Below are 10,307 nucleotides of genomic sequence, written 5' to 3'. Positions count from 1 at the left end.
GTAAACCCAGGTATTATTTAAATAAATTGGTTGTTTATTGCTTACAGCGCCGATTTTATATTGAGAAAATTAGTTTTTCTTCGAAATAAATATACTTATGGTTTAGAAAAGAAAAGAGTTGTTGAGAGGTTCAAAAATTGATAAATTTATAATTGACAAAAATTTCAACATATATAATATTCTAAAAAATCTGAGTTGAATAGTGTAAACTCCACTAGTTTTGAGAACTATAGATGTTCCCACGGACAGATGAAAATACAACAACAGCAAAAATTTTGTGTATTTACCTGTTTATCTGTAGGTTAGAACATCTGTAGTTCTCGATATACTATATATCGTGTTTACATTAATTATCTAAAAACTGGCCTTATACAAGTTTTTTTGCTATTTATTTAATATAAGTATGTAGCTGCAAAAGTTTTTTTTTAATTTCATTCATTTTGTAGACATTTTTACATTACAATCTTGAAATTAATTACGCTGTTCTCTTCAATAAAAAGACTAAGCTCTTGTGCTTGGAGAGGGACTTACATTTATTATTTAATGTTTATGTTTTTGGGTGATAGATTTTCTTTAAAAAAAAATTAATGTTTTTCTTCGATTAACAGGTAAGTATATAATCAATTTTAAGCATTTTAATGTCTTCAATTTTTTTTATATCTCTAGGAAGGTTATTGAAGTATTTGGTTCCCAAATACATATTTAAAGTTCAATTGGAATTGTGTGGTATTGCATTTTGGTATTGTAAAGTCATTCAAGTCTTTTAAATATATTTTTTTTAATTTATAACGAGTTCATAGTTTTGGGAATAGTTTGAAGCTCACAAAGGGTTAACTTGGATATAGATAATAGATGTGGTGGTCGATTATATTTTGGACCGAAGCCAAATTCATTATTTGGCTGACTCAATCGAATTCGTTCAGTCGTAATAAACTCATTACGTTTATAAATGGTATGAAAAGTATCCAAGACTATCCAAGATTTCGAGAACTTCAGATGTTCTCAATACTAGTCGTGTTTACTAATAAACTCAAAAATGGTGGTATACAAGTGATTTATTTTTTACATGTATTTGATGACACAAAATTATTCACCCTATCGGATGTTATAATTTTTGCCAATGGCGTTGTACGTCAATCATATTTGACATTTGTGAACTAGACAGCTGCAGTATACAAAAGCCAAGTTAAGCGCCATTTTTGTAAATTATCACATCAAAGACTTCGTACAAAGAACTTATCGTACATATTATTTTTATTTTATGCATAATGTAAGAATGCGGACGGATGACTTCTTTAATTTATTTAAAAAATATTTAAACCATGAAAAGTTTCTAAAAATACTGTTTTCATTTTTCCCGTTCTACAGATGAGTAATTTTATTTAAAGCGACATCTATCCCAAAAATTACAAATTTATTGTAATTTTATATTGCCATCTATCGACAAAAGAGCGCACTATATCGTTCACTTTTCAACTTCAAAACTGCCGCGCCCTGCTTTACCGACAAAATTTTCATTTGATCTGGAAAATGTCCGCCAGATGGGCGGTTGGTTATTTCACATTTTCAGTCAGAATTTACAAATCTTGTTGGACCTTCAAACGACCTTTGGCGAAGAGTTCTGAACGATAGAGACCAGAGTTCATCCAGATAGTTTTCGTTTGTGTTCGAGCGAACAGGCTTCCCTAGCTCGGTGAGTGAATAATTTTAATGATTTGCCGGATTCTATTACCATAAGTGATGTATTTTTTTTATCATACTGACGTCCTGTCAATGTTTAAATAATAGTTCGGATTTTTAATATTTTTGTCAGTTTTTTCAATGGTCCAACTGATGTTACTCGTTCATGGGTCTCTAGATCAAATATGCGCAGTTATTTCGAGCTTTATTTCGTGTCCTCTGTGATAATCAATATATTTATCCCGGAATCTTTGTAGGTTATATCAATGTGAAACGATAAAACTGGCCAACTCCCTCACAATTCCGACACGTCTTGCATAAATTTTATATAATAACCGGTCGGCATTCGCGGGTCAAAGCTTTTTGGATATCAGAATTCATAATTTGACCGAAATAATTTACGTACAATGGAGTATTTTTGATTTTTCGTTAATTTGCGTTGAAGACCATTTCGAGGCGTACGTGTCAAATATGGGTGTCGAAGCCACCGTATTTTTTTAATGGTTATGATAGAAAATAAAAATCTATTAATATATTTAACCTTCAAGTCCTTATGTTTTGACCCCTTCAAGGACATGCGTTCAGTACTAGGGTTAATTAAGTATATTACATTTTATATTGTATTCTTTATCACATGAGTTATCTTACATTATAACATACTGACTTATGTCAGGTTTTCCATATTTTTATTGATTTATCTGTACCAAGTAACATATATATATTTTTGTACTTCATTTTTCTGTTTTACAAGAAATAATATACTTTTTTCTTTATTATATGATTATAACTATTAAATTATTGCTTTAATTTAATATTTTCAAATGAATTACATCAGTTTTTGTTAAATTAAGAATACCACATTTTATTTTCCATATTTCAAAGCATTATTTACATCGCATTTTTAATTATCTTCAAATGCTTATCCGCACCCTAATGGTGCATAGAGCACTGCATCATATAAAGGCAGTGTTATCTTGATCGTTAACACATGAGGGAAAGGTGATCAGCCCTCCGCTTCAGGTACCAGTCCAGAGTAATATTGAATAAATATTACGGTGAAAAAATCACTTATATTTATTTTACACCCCCCTGGGAATTGAACCTTGTTATTACATGAAGCAGAGGACTGATCACCTTCATGTGTTAACGATCAAGATAACACTGCGTTTATATGATGCAGTGCCCTATGCACCATTGGGGTGCGGATAAGGGTTTGAAGAAGAATAACGAGCTTATGTCAAAATTATTTTTACTGACTTGTTCTATTTTTGTAGTATGCTCGCATGTATATTAAAAATCAATGCGTTTTTGTGTGAAATAAAATTATTTTTCATACATCAAAGGTTAATATTAATATTTATCGATAATTCCTCAAAAAATCATTTTTATCAATATTTCGACAATGGTTTCTGCAAAAACTACAATCTTAGATCAATTCATACCAAACGGACTTTGATAAATATGATTCTAAGTATTCAATATTTAGTTAGAATAAGTTTTCTACAATCAGGCTATTTTTTTATTTTTTTATTACATAGAATTTTACTTCAAACCCACATCCGCACTCAATGGTGCATAGGGCACTGCATCATATAAACGTAGTGTTATCTTGATCGTTAACACATAAGGGGAAATATTGAATAAATATTAGAGTGAAAAAATCATTCATACTTATTTGACCCCCACCCTCCCTGGGAATCAAACCCGGGAACTCTAGTATGGTAGCTGGCTGTACTGACCCATTGCACTATGGACGCGGACAAAAAATTTTAAAATTATTATTTTCATTAGATGAAGATGTTAATTGTAAAAAAAGCAAAGAATAGTTTACATATTTCCTTGTTTAAAGCTTTATAATAACTAAATACACGATTTAAATACGACCATCTAAATTTACAAGTCATTCTGTCAAATTGGACTGCAGTCATCTAAAAATTACACATGTTTAAAGTATTACCAACTTAAAAAGCGAATTTATGTACTTTGTATAAAATAATTTAATATCACTTATCGCATTATTATTTTAATTACCAATTCTCTTTAAATATAGCACCATATTTATCAGTGCAAATACAGAATGTTTTCTTAAATTTTCTTCGTGTTACATCTGTTATCAAATCCCAGTATTTTATTTGGAGACATTCAAATAAAAATTGTGTCATTTTGACCTCTCCTGATAGTTTTATCAATCAAAATGTTGGGAATAATAAGTACTGTACCTACTTCAGTATTTGAATAAATAATATTGCCTTGCGACAGTAAATATGTTGATTAAACTCCCTGACAACCATATCTTTGTCTCAGCTTAGAATGACTTTTCGGTACTTTTTCATAATACAGTGTCAGCTAGCTAATCCGAATGTAAATCGTGCAGTGGGTCGTTCGGATTAGAGAATCGTTTGATTGTCTAATCCGAACCGGATAGGCGCTCTCTAATCGATTAGAAGGCGTCTACCCGGCTACACGACAACGCCTGTCATGATTTACTTAATTAACTATGTATTACTTTTCACCTGTAGATAAAAACATATGTTAGTTTTCTACGCCTCCGTAGTGCTATGGTCAGTATGCTCGGCTACCGTTCTGGAGGTCCCGGGTTTGATTCCCAGGAGGGGTCAAATAAATGTAAATGATTTTTTCACTCTAATATTTATTCAATATTACCCTGGACTGGTACCTGAAGCGGAGGGCTGATCACCTTTCTTTCATGTGTCAAACGAACAAGATAACTCTGCGTTTATATAATGCAGTGCCCTATGCACCATTGGGGTGTGGACAAGGGTTTGAATGATGTTTTCTAAACTAATTGTGTGTAATGAAATAAAACTATCTAAGTGGTATTACGCAAGTGTTATTTTTTTTTCCAATTTAAAAATAAGAAATAAATAACTTAATAAGTATTATAACAAATTAATTAGCATTAATGATTTTTTTTAATATTCTATTTATTTTATGTTTTATTTTATTTAAAAGGAATACCCGCAAAGCCTCTATTTTAGACGCTTGCCTGCAGGTAGGATAGTAAGGATAGGAAAGGTAGATGTGAAAAGATACGTCACAAACACCCAGACGAATTGAGAATAAATATATCTTGAATTCATTTTGCAATTGTCGGGAATCGAACCCGCGATGCCAGTTACGCAGTCGAGCGTCTACCCAACTACGCCACAGCGCCTATATGAGAACGATTGCAAATGGTACTGTTTTACGTATTACTTCTTATCTGCTATAGCAAATATTTTACAATGTTTTTACTTACAGCGCTTTGTTATCTTAAGAATTGTAATATGTTAGTATATTTATGTCAATAACGTGTTGCCATATGACTTAATTCCATTATTATATTAATTTATCATTACATATGACCAATGCAACTATCCAAACAATTTCATAATATGAGTAGTCCGCTTGCAAACCGCATTATGTTAAAAATTAAGTTTTTTTAGCCAATAGTGGCAGTTGTGAAGTAGTAAGTGGTGTACACAAAGTGAATGATGAATGATAAGGAGAGTGTTGTATTACCATACCACAAAGTTGACAATGTTTTTAATATGCAAAATATATTAAATTATCATTCAATATGTCAGTTTTGCATAAGAGATGTTAGAACATTTAAGCATACATTATTAGACTATTTTTATTACACGCTACTACATGTGATCTCTGACCTTTCTATAACATTCAAACTGCGGATCTCGCAGTATAAATTATTTATATCCAGCAACATATGTGGGAACTTATTTAAAAATGTCGTATTAACATTCATGAAATTATGTATTAAATAATATAACTGAATGAAATAATTTAAGTTGACGACAATTTTGTTATTAGCATTATCGATTAAATTAAGAAAGGTGTGTTGAGATGGTTTGGACATGTCGCTCACTCCTTTCAAGAACGTCATATATCAATAATTGTCAATTTTTAGTTATGCATGCTTTCGGAATGCCGAAAAAATTTAGTTTATCCCAGCAAAAGTGGCATATTTTCAACTTAATATTTACCCGCCACAGGGCAGAAAATGTTGATTTTGCATTTTGAAGAGAAGGTAGAGTTAAATTATTTTTTGAAATAATCTAAATATTTTTAAAATGGAGAAAAATCATTCAGGTTTTACCTAAAAAGATCTGTTGCACAGTAAAAAGTTCAATAAGTGGCTTGATATTTATTTTTAATGCATTGTATTATATTTTGAAACTTTATAAACGATCTCCTGAAAAATCATGTTTTTTTTAATTATTACGTTGTTGAAAGGAGTGAGCGATGTGCAACAACGTATGAGTGAGGAAAGAACGATAAAACAAATTAATGAGGCAAATGTGGTTGATAATAGAAGCAGAGGGAGACCGAGCGAATCTTGTCATGATCAAGTGTTTCAAATACTTGGGCGTGGTCAGAGGTCGAAATAATCGGCGGGTATGTATGAGGAGATGCATGATGTGGAATAAGCGAAGATTATTTGCAAAGACAGATCGGTGTGGTGTTCTATTCTCTCTGCCAACTTAATAATTTCCATTACTGTATCTTTTATTTTTTGACATCTCATTAAAGATGAAGAAGAATATGGAAGTCTGGGCATTTACGCGGCTGACGACCTATAATTGGAGATAATCCAGATTTGTGAACAAGTATTTGGACACACTCAAAATGTTGTACTGTATCTTTTAACATATTTTTACTTTTTTGTGTATTCTGTTATACAATAATTTGTGCTTATGCTTTGTAGATTTTTATGGACAGATATGCTGAAAGCGTATTTCTGGGTTATCATGCTGTCTGTTTATTGTTATGTCTTATGCCGTTATCTTTCTGTAGCATCCGTGAATATTTTGGTCTTTCTCTAGATGTCTTTCGAGGAAGATCCATGGCGATTACTTGGTTCACAATATGATCAGGTTCTCTACGTCCTATGTGCCCATACCATCTCAATTGCCTTTCCTCTACTTTACTATTGATGCCTGTTACACCCATGCTTCCACGAATGCGTGATCTCTTTATTTTCAACATTTTGAGTGTGTCCAAATACATGTTCACAAAATCTGGATTTTTATGAACAAGTATTTGGACACTCAAAATGTTGTAAATAAATTATCTGGTCAAATTATAAGCTTTAATAATAAAAATGAAAATGGTATTTTCTGGCGTTTCTCATGTGTGTGATTATAATCCAGGATTCGGACCTCACATACTAATATAAGAGTTTCTTCTTAGTAAAAAGCTTCTTTCCATCTCACCAATAGATGTCTCTAGTGAAGTTCTAGTGATTCAAGAACAAGGTTTCTAAATTGGTTCATATATATAGAACTTCCAAGAATTTGAGTATAGTGGTTGTCAATAATGGGTAGAATTGGTGAATGTTACACGTGTGTAAAGTGATCACTTAAACCAGCCTATGACGGTCGTGAGCCCCGCAAATGCCCAGACTTCCATATTCTTCTTCATCTTTGATGAGATGTCAAAAAATAACTCTTTATTTTGTCTCTAAGGGACACTCCTACTGACCATCTAAGCATTCACATTTCAGCAGTTTCTAGTTGCCTAGAGTAGGTGTTGTTTGCGCTGCTTCTCTTCTCTCTCTCTAATATAAAACTATGCTTAAAATAGAATACATGTTAGGCAACTTTGTGCTGAATATTTTAGAGAAAGTGTGGTCTGAAGGTCATGAATAGGACAAGCTTGGATTTGAATGTTTTCTATACAAAAACATATTTTAAAAGTTTTTATCAATAAACTATATATTACCCTTTTTAAAATTAATGTAATTTAAAATATTTTGAGTGTGTTCAAATTCTAGCATACAAATACTAGATTCGAGTTACAAGGAGTTATCTGGGTATTTATTAAACATATGACCTGTCAATAGCTGGTAAAAGTGATAATAATAAATAGAGGGGGGGTTAAGGTTTATTTCCCCACCCACCTCTATATTTACCAAAAAAAAAAATGCTTTTTAGTTTTTGTAATCATCTGTCAATGAAAACAACTGTAGTTTTCGAAACTAGTCGTGTGTAACAAAATAAAACTCAGTTATTGGTATTCTACGAGTGTTTAATTTTTAAATTAATCAACATTTCATTCCACTAAGTTAATACCAAATGTAATAAATAATGTAAACACGACAAGTTTCGAAAACTACAGATGTTCTCGAAGCTAGTCATGTTTACATTAATAAACTCAAAGAAAGTGTTCTTTGTTTCTGTCGAGTTATCGATACAATTGTCATTCCACTTTGCTTGACACATTCTGTTATGTAATATTGATCTAGCTCTGCATCGTATGTTGTAATCTCATACTTGGCAGTGAATCGATGCCAGAAATTCTACAGTGTCAACAGTCAGTACCTCACGCTTCATCTCCCGATGGCATTGAACTTCCAATCTCGTCTTGCGGTATGCACATCTCATTTACAAACGCATCGAGCGTTTTGGCACACTCAAAATCAGGTTAAGGGAGGATGTCACAACTGGCGGTTGTGAGGATGAAACCGATTTTGAATGCAGACAACTGTGCTGATATTATCACACTCTTGAGGTAGTATTTTACGAAAATGACGCTATCTAAAAGACCCAAATTTATTATTGTTTTTTTGCTATGTAAAGTATCAAAATTTATTATTAAATTTAAAAACTAAACAATATTCAACGAAAAAAACTAAAATAGCTAACATTTATTTATCAATATTGGTAATTATTCATCAATATTAATTTTCATGGGGGGTGAAAAAAAATATTAGTGGACTTATAATATTTATTGAATTTTTTTTATATAAAAAGAGAAAAATTTGTGTTTTTATTATAAACACAAATATTTCAATTTCATACTATTTATGTGAGCCTAAGCGGCTCATTATTAGAAATAGGTATCAAATTGTAATAGAGTGGGTTCGAACCGAAAAACTCTGACTTAGAATCCTCGACACTAACCACTGGACCACAACCCGACGACTGTTACCCTGGACTGGTCCCTGAAGCGCAGGAGTGATCACCTTGCCTTCATGAAAGTAACCATCAAGATAACACCGCGTCAATACGATTCAGTGCCATATGCACCATTGGGTGCCGATTAGGGATAGAATGTCAAGTTGAGATGTTAAAAAAAATATATAAATAATTTGTTTACTAAAATATGACGCAATCATGTCCACGTTTTTCAATTGAAGTCGTCTCCCTGGCGACCCGGGATCCGTCTGTTGTTTTCGCCGCGATTGTCTTATCGGAGATACATATTAATTAATATATTATATTATTATTCAAACAAACTTGTTTGTCGGAATTTTACCGAGAGCTGAAAGCTGTCCGGGGGCCTGTCTGACGCGCCTCCGTCTCGACCAATCGCGTGGCTCGCATTCGGACCTTGAATCGCGCACTGTTGGGACTGACATTTGCTATAAAAATGTGTTTATTTGTTTAATTGTAGTCAGTATATTAATTAAGTCTATCTGCAGAGCTGTATGCGCTGTCTCGAAGTGAGTGAGTTGGAGCAAATTAATTTAACGTATTACTATTACAGTGGAATCTATCAAAACGAGCAATAAATGTGACAATGTTGCTCCTTTAACGAGCTACATTTTGCATAACCAGTTACAGAGAAAGGGGTAGTCTCTTTTTCACGATATTCGCGTATTTTACATTGATTTCTATGGGGGAAATGTTTCGCTTAGCGAGAATTGTGCTCGTTATAAGAGATTCCACTGTACTTGTATAGTAAGACCTCGATATAACGGACCTCTATTTAACGAACTTCGGATATAACGGACAAAAATCCGGTCAAGTTTTTTTGTGTGTATATTAGGTTAAAATCGTTAAAAACAATACAAAATTTATTAAAAAAGAACTCCACCGACAAGACACACAAGGTGGCTTGGTGGATCTGCAAAAAAATATTCTTAATATGTCAAAATTGTGATTTAAATAAATGTATACAAATAAAAAAAAAATAAAAAATAATGAATGTGTAAAAAAATATTATAATTTATACATGCTTAAATTCAAGTCGGATATAATAAATAATTTTACAGTTGTTTTAACTACTTACCTTTCAATAACTCTTTTATTTTCAAAATCATATATTTATTTCGAAGAAAAACTTATTTCTTCATTACGTAAACGGTGTTTTAAGCAAAAAAATCAATTACGTTATATCGCTCACTCCTTTCCAGAACGTCATAAATCAAAAATCGTCAATTTTCAGTTGTGCATGTTTTCGGAATGCCCAGAAAATGTACTATATCCCAGCAAAAGAGTCATATTTTTAACTTAATATTTACCCGCTACAGGGCAGAAAATGTTGTTTTTGCATTTTGAAGAAAAGGTATTGTTTAATTATTTTTTAAAAATATATTAAATATTTTTCAAATGGAGAAAAAACATTCAGGTTTTACCTTAGAAGATGTGTTGCACAGTAAAAAGTTCAATAAGTGGCTTGATATTTATTTTCAATACATTGTGTTATATTTTTAAACTTCAAAAACGTTTTCCTGAAAAATCAAGTTTTTAGATTTATGACGTTCTTGAAAAGAGTGAGCGATATGTTACCTGGGTTTAAAGAAAAATTTGTTGCGGTTTATCGTATGTTAGGCCTTAAAAGCGTGTGGGCACCGTGAAATAAAAACCTCAACTGACTACGCG

The 10,307-nt window shown here is 32.1% G+C and overlaps 1 protein-coding gene across 13 annotated transcripts in view; it reads left to right on the top strand.

Annotated features, from left to right (window-relative positions):
- The first annotated feature begins 1,648 nt into the window (after positions 1-1,648).
- Positions 1,649-10,307, top strand: part of LOC148305157 (fructose-bisphosphate aldolase-like) — a 30,011-nt gene continuing 21,352 nt past the window's right edge. For 5 of the 13 annotated variants that reach the window (XM_088267242.1, XM_088267236.1, XM_088267248.1 and 2 more), the window contains exon 1: positions 1,649-1,693. The gene's annotated coding sequence lies outside the window, so the exon portion shown is untranslated. Of the gene's footprint in view, positions 1,694-9,094; positions 9,150-10,307 lie in introns of those variants that run through there. The other 8 variants (XM_088267244.1, XM_088267238.1, XM_088267246.1 and 5 more) reach the window with 2 other exon arrangements.

The sequence above is a fragment of the Brachycentrus maculatus genome, unplaced genomic scaffold (assembly GCF_059751285.1).
Source record: "Brachycentrus maculatus isolate JH-2025_06_01 unplaced genomic scaffold, ASM5975128v1 h1tg000285l, whole genome shotgun sequence".
Lineage (NCBI taxonomy): Eukaryota > Metazoa > Arthropoda > Insecta > Trichoptera > Brachycentridae > Brachycentrus > Brachycentrus maculatus.
Note: the sequence above shows the minus strand (reverse complement) of the source record. Positions and strands in the feature narration are given on the sequence as shown.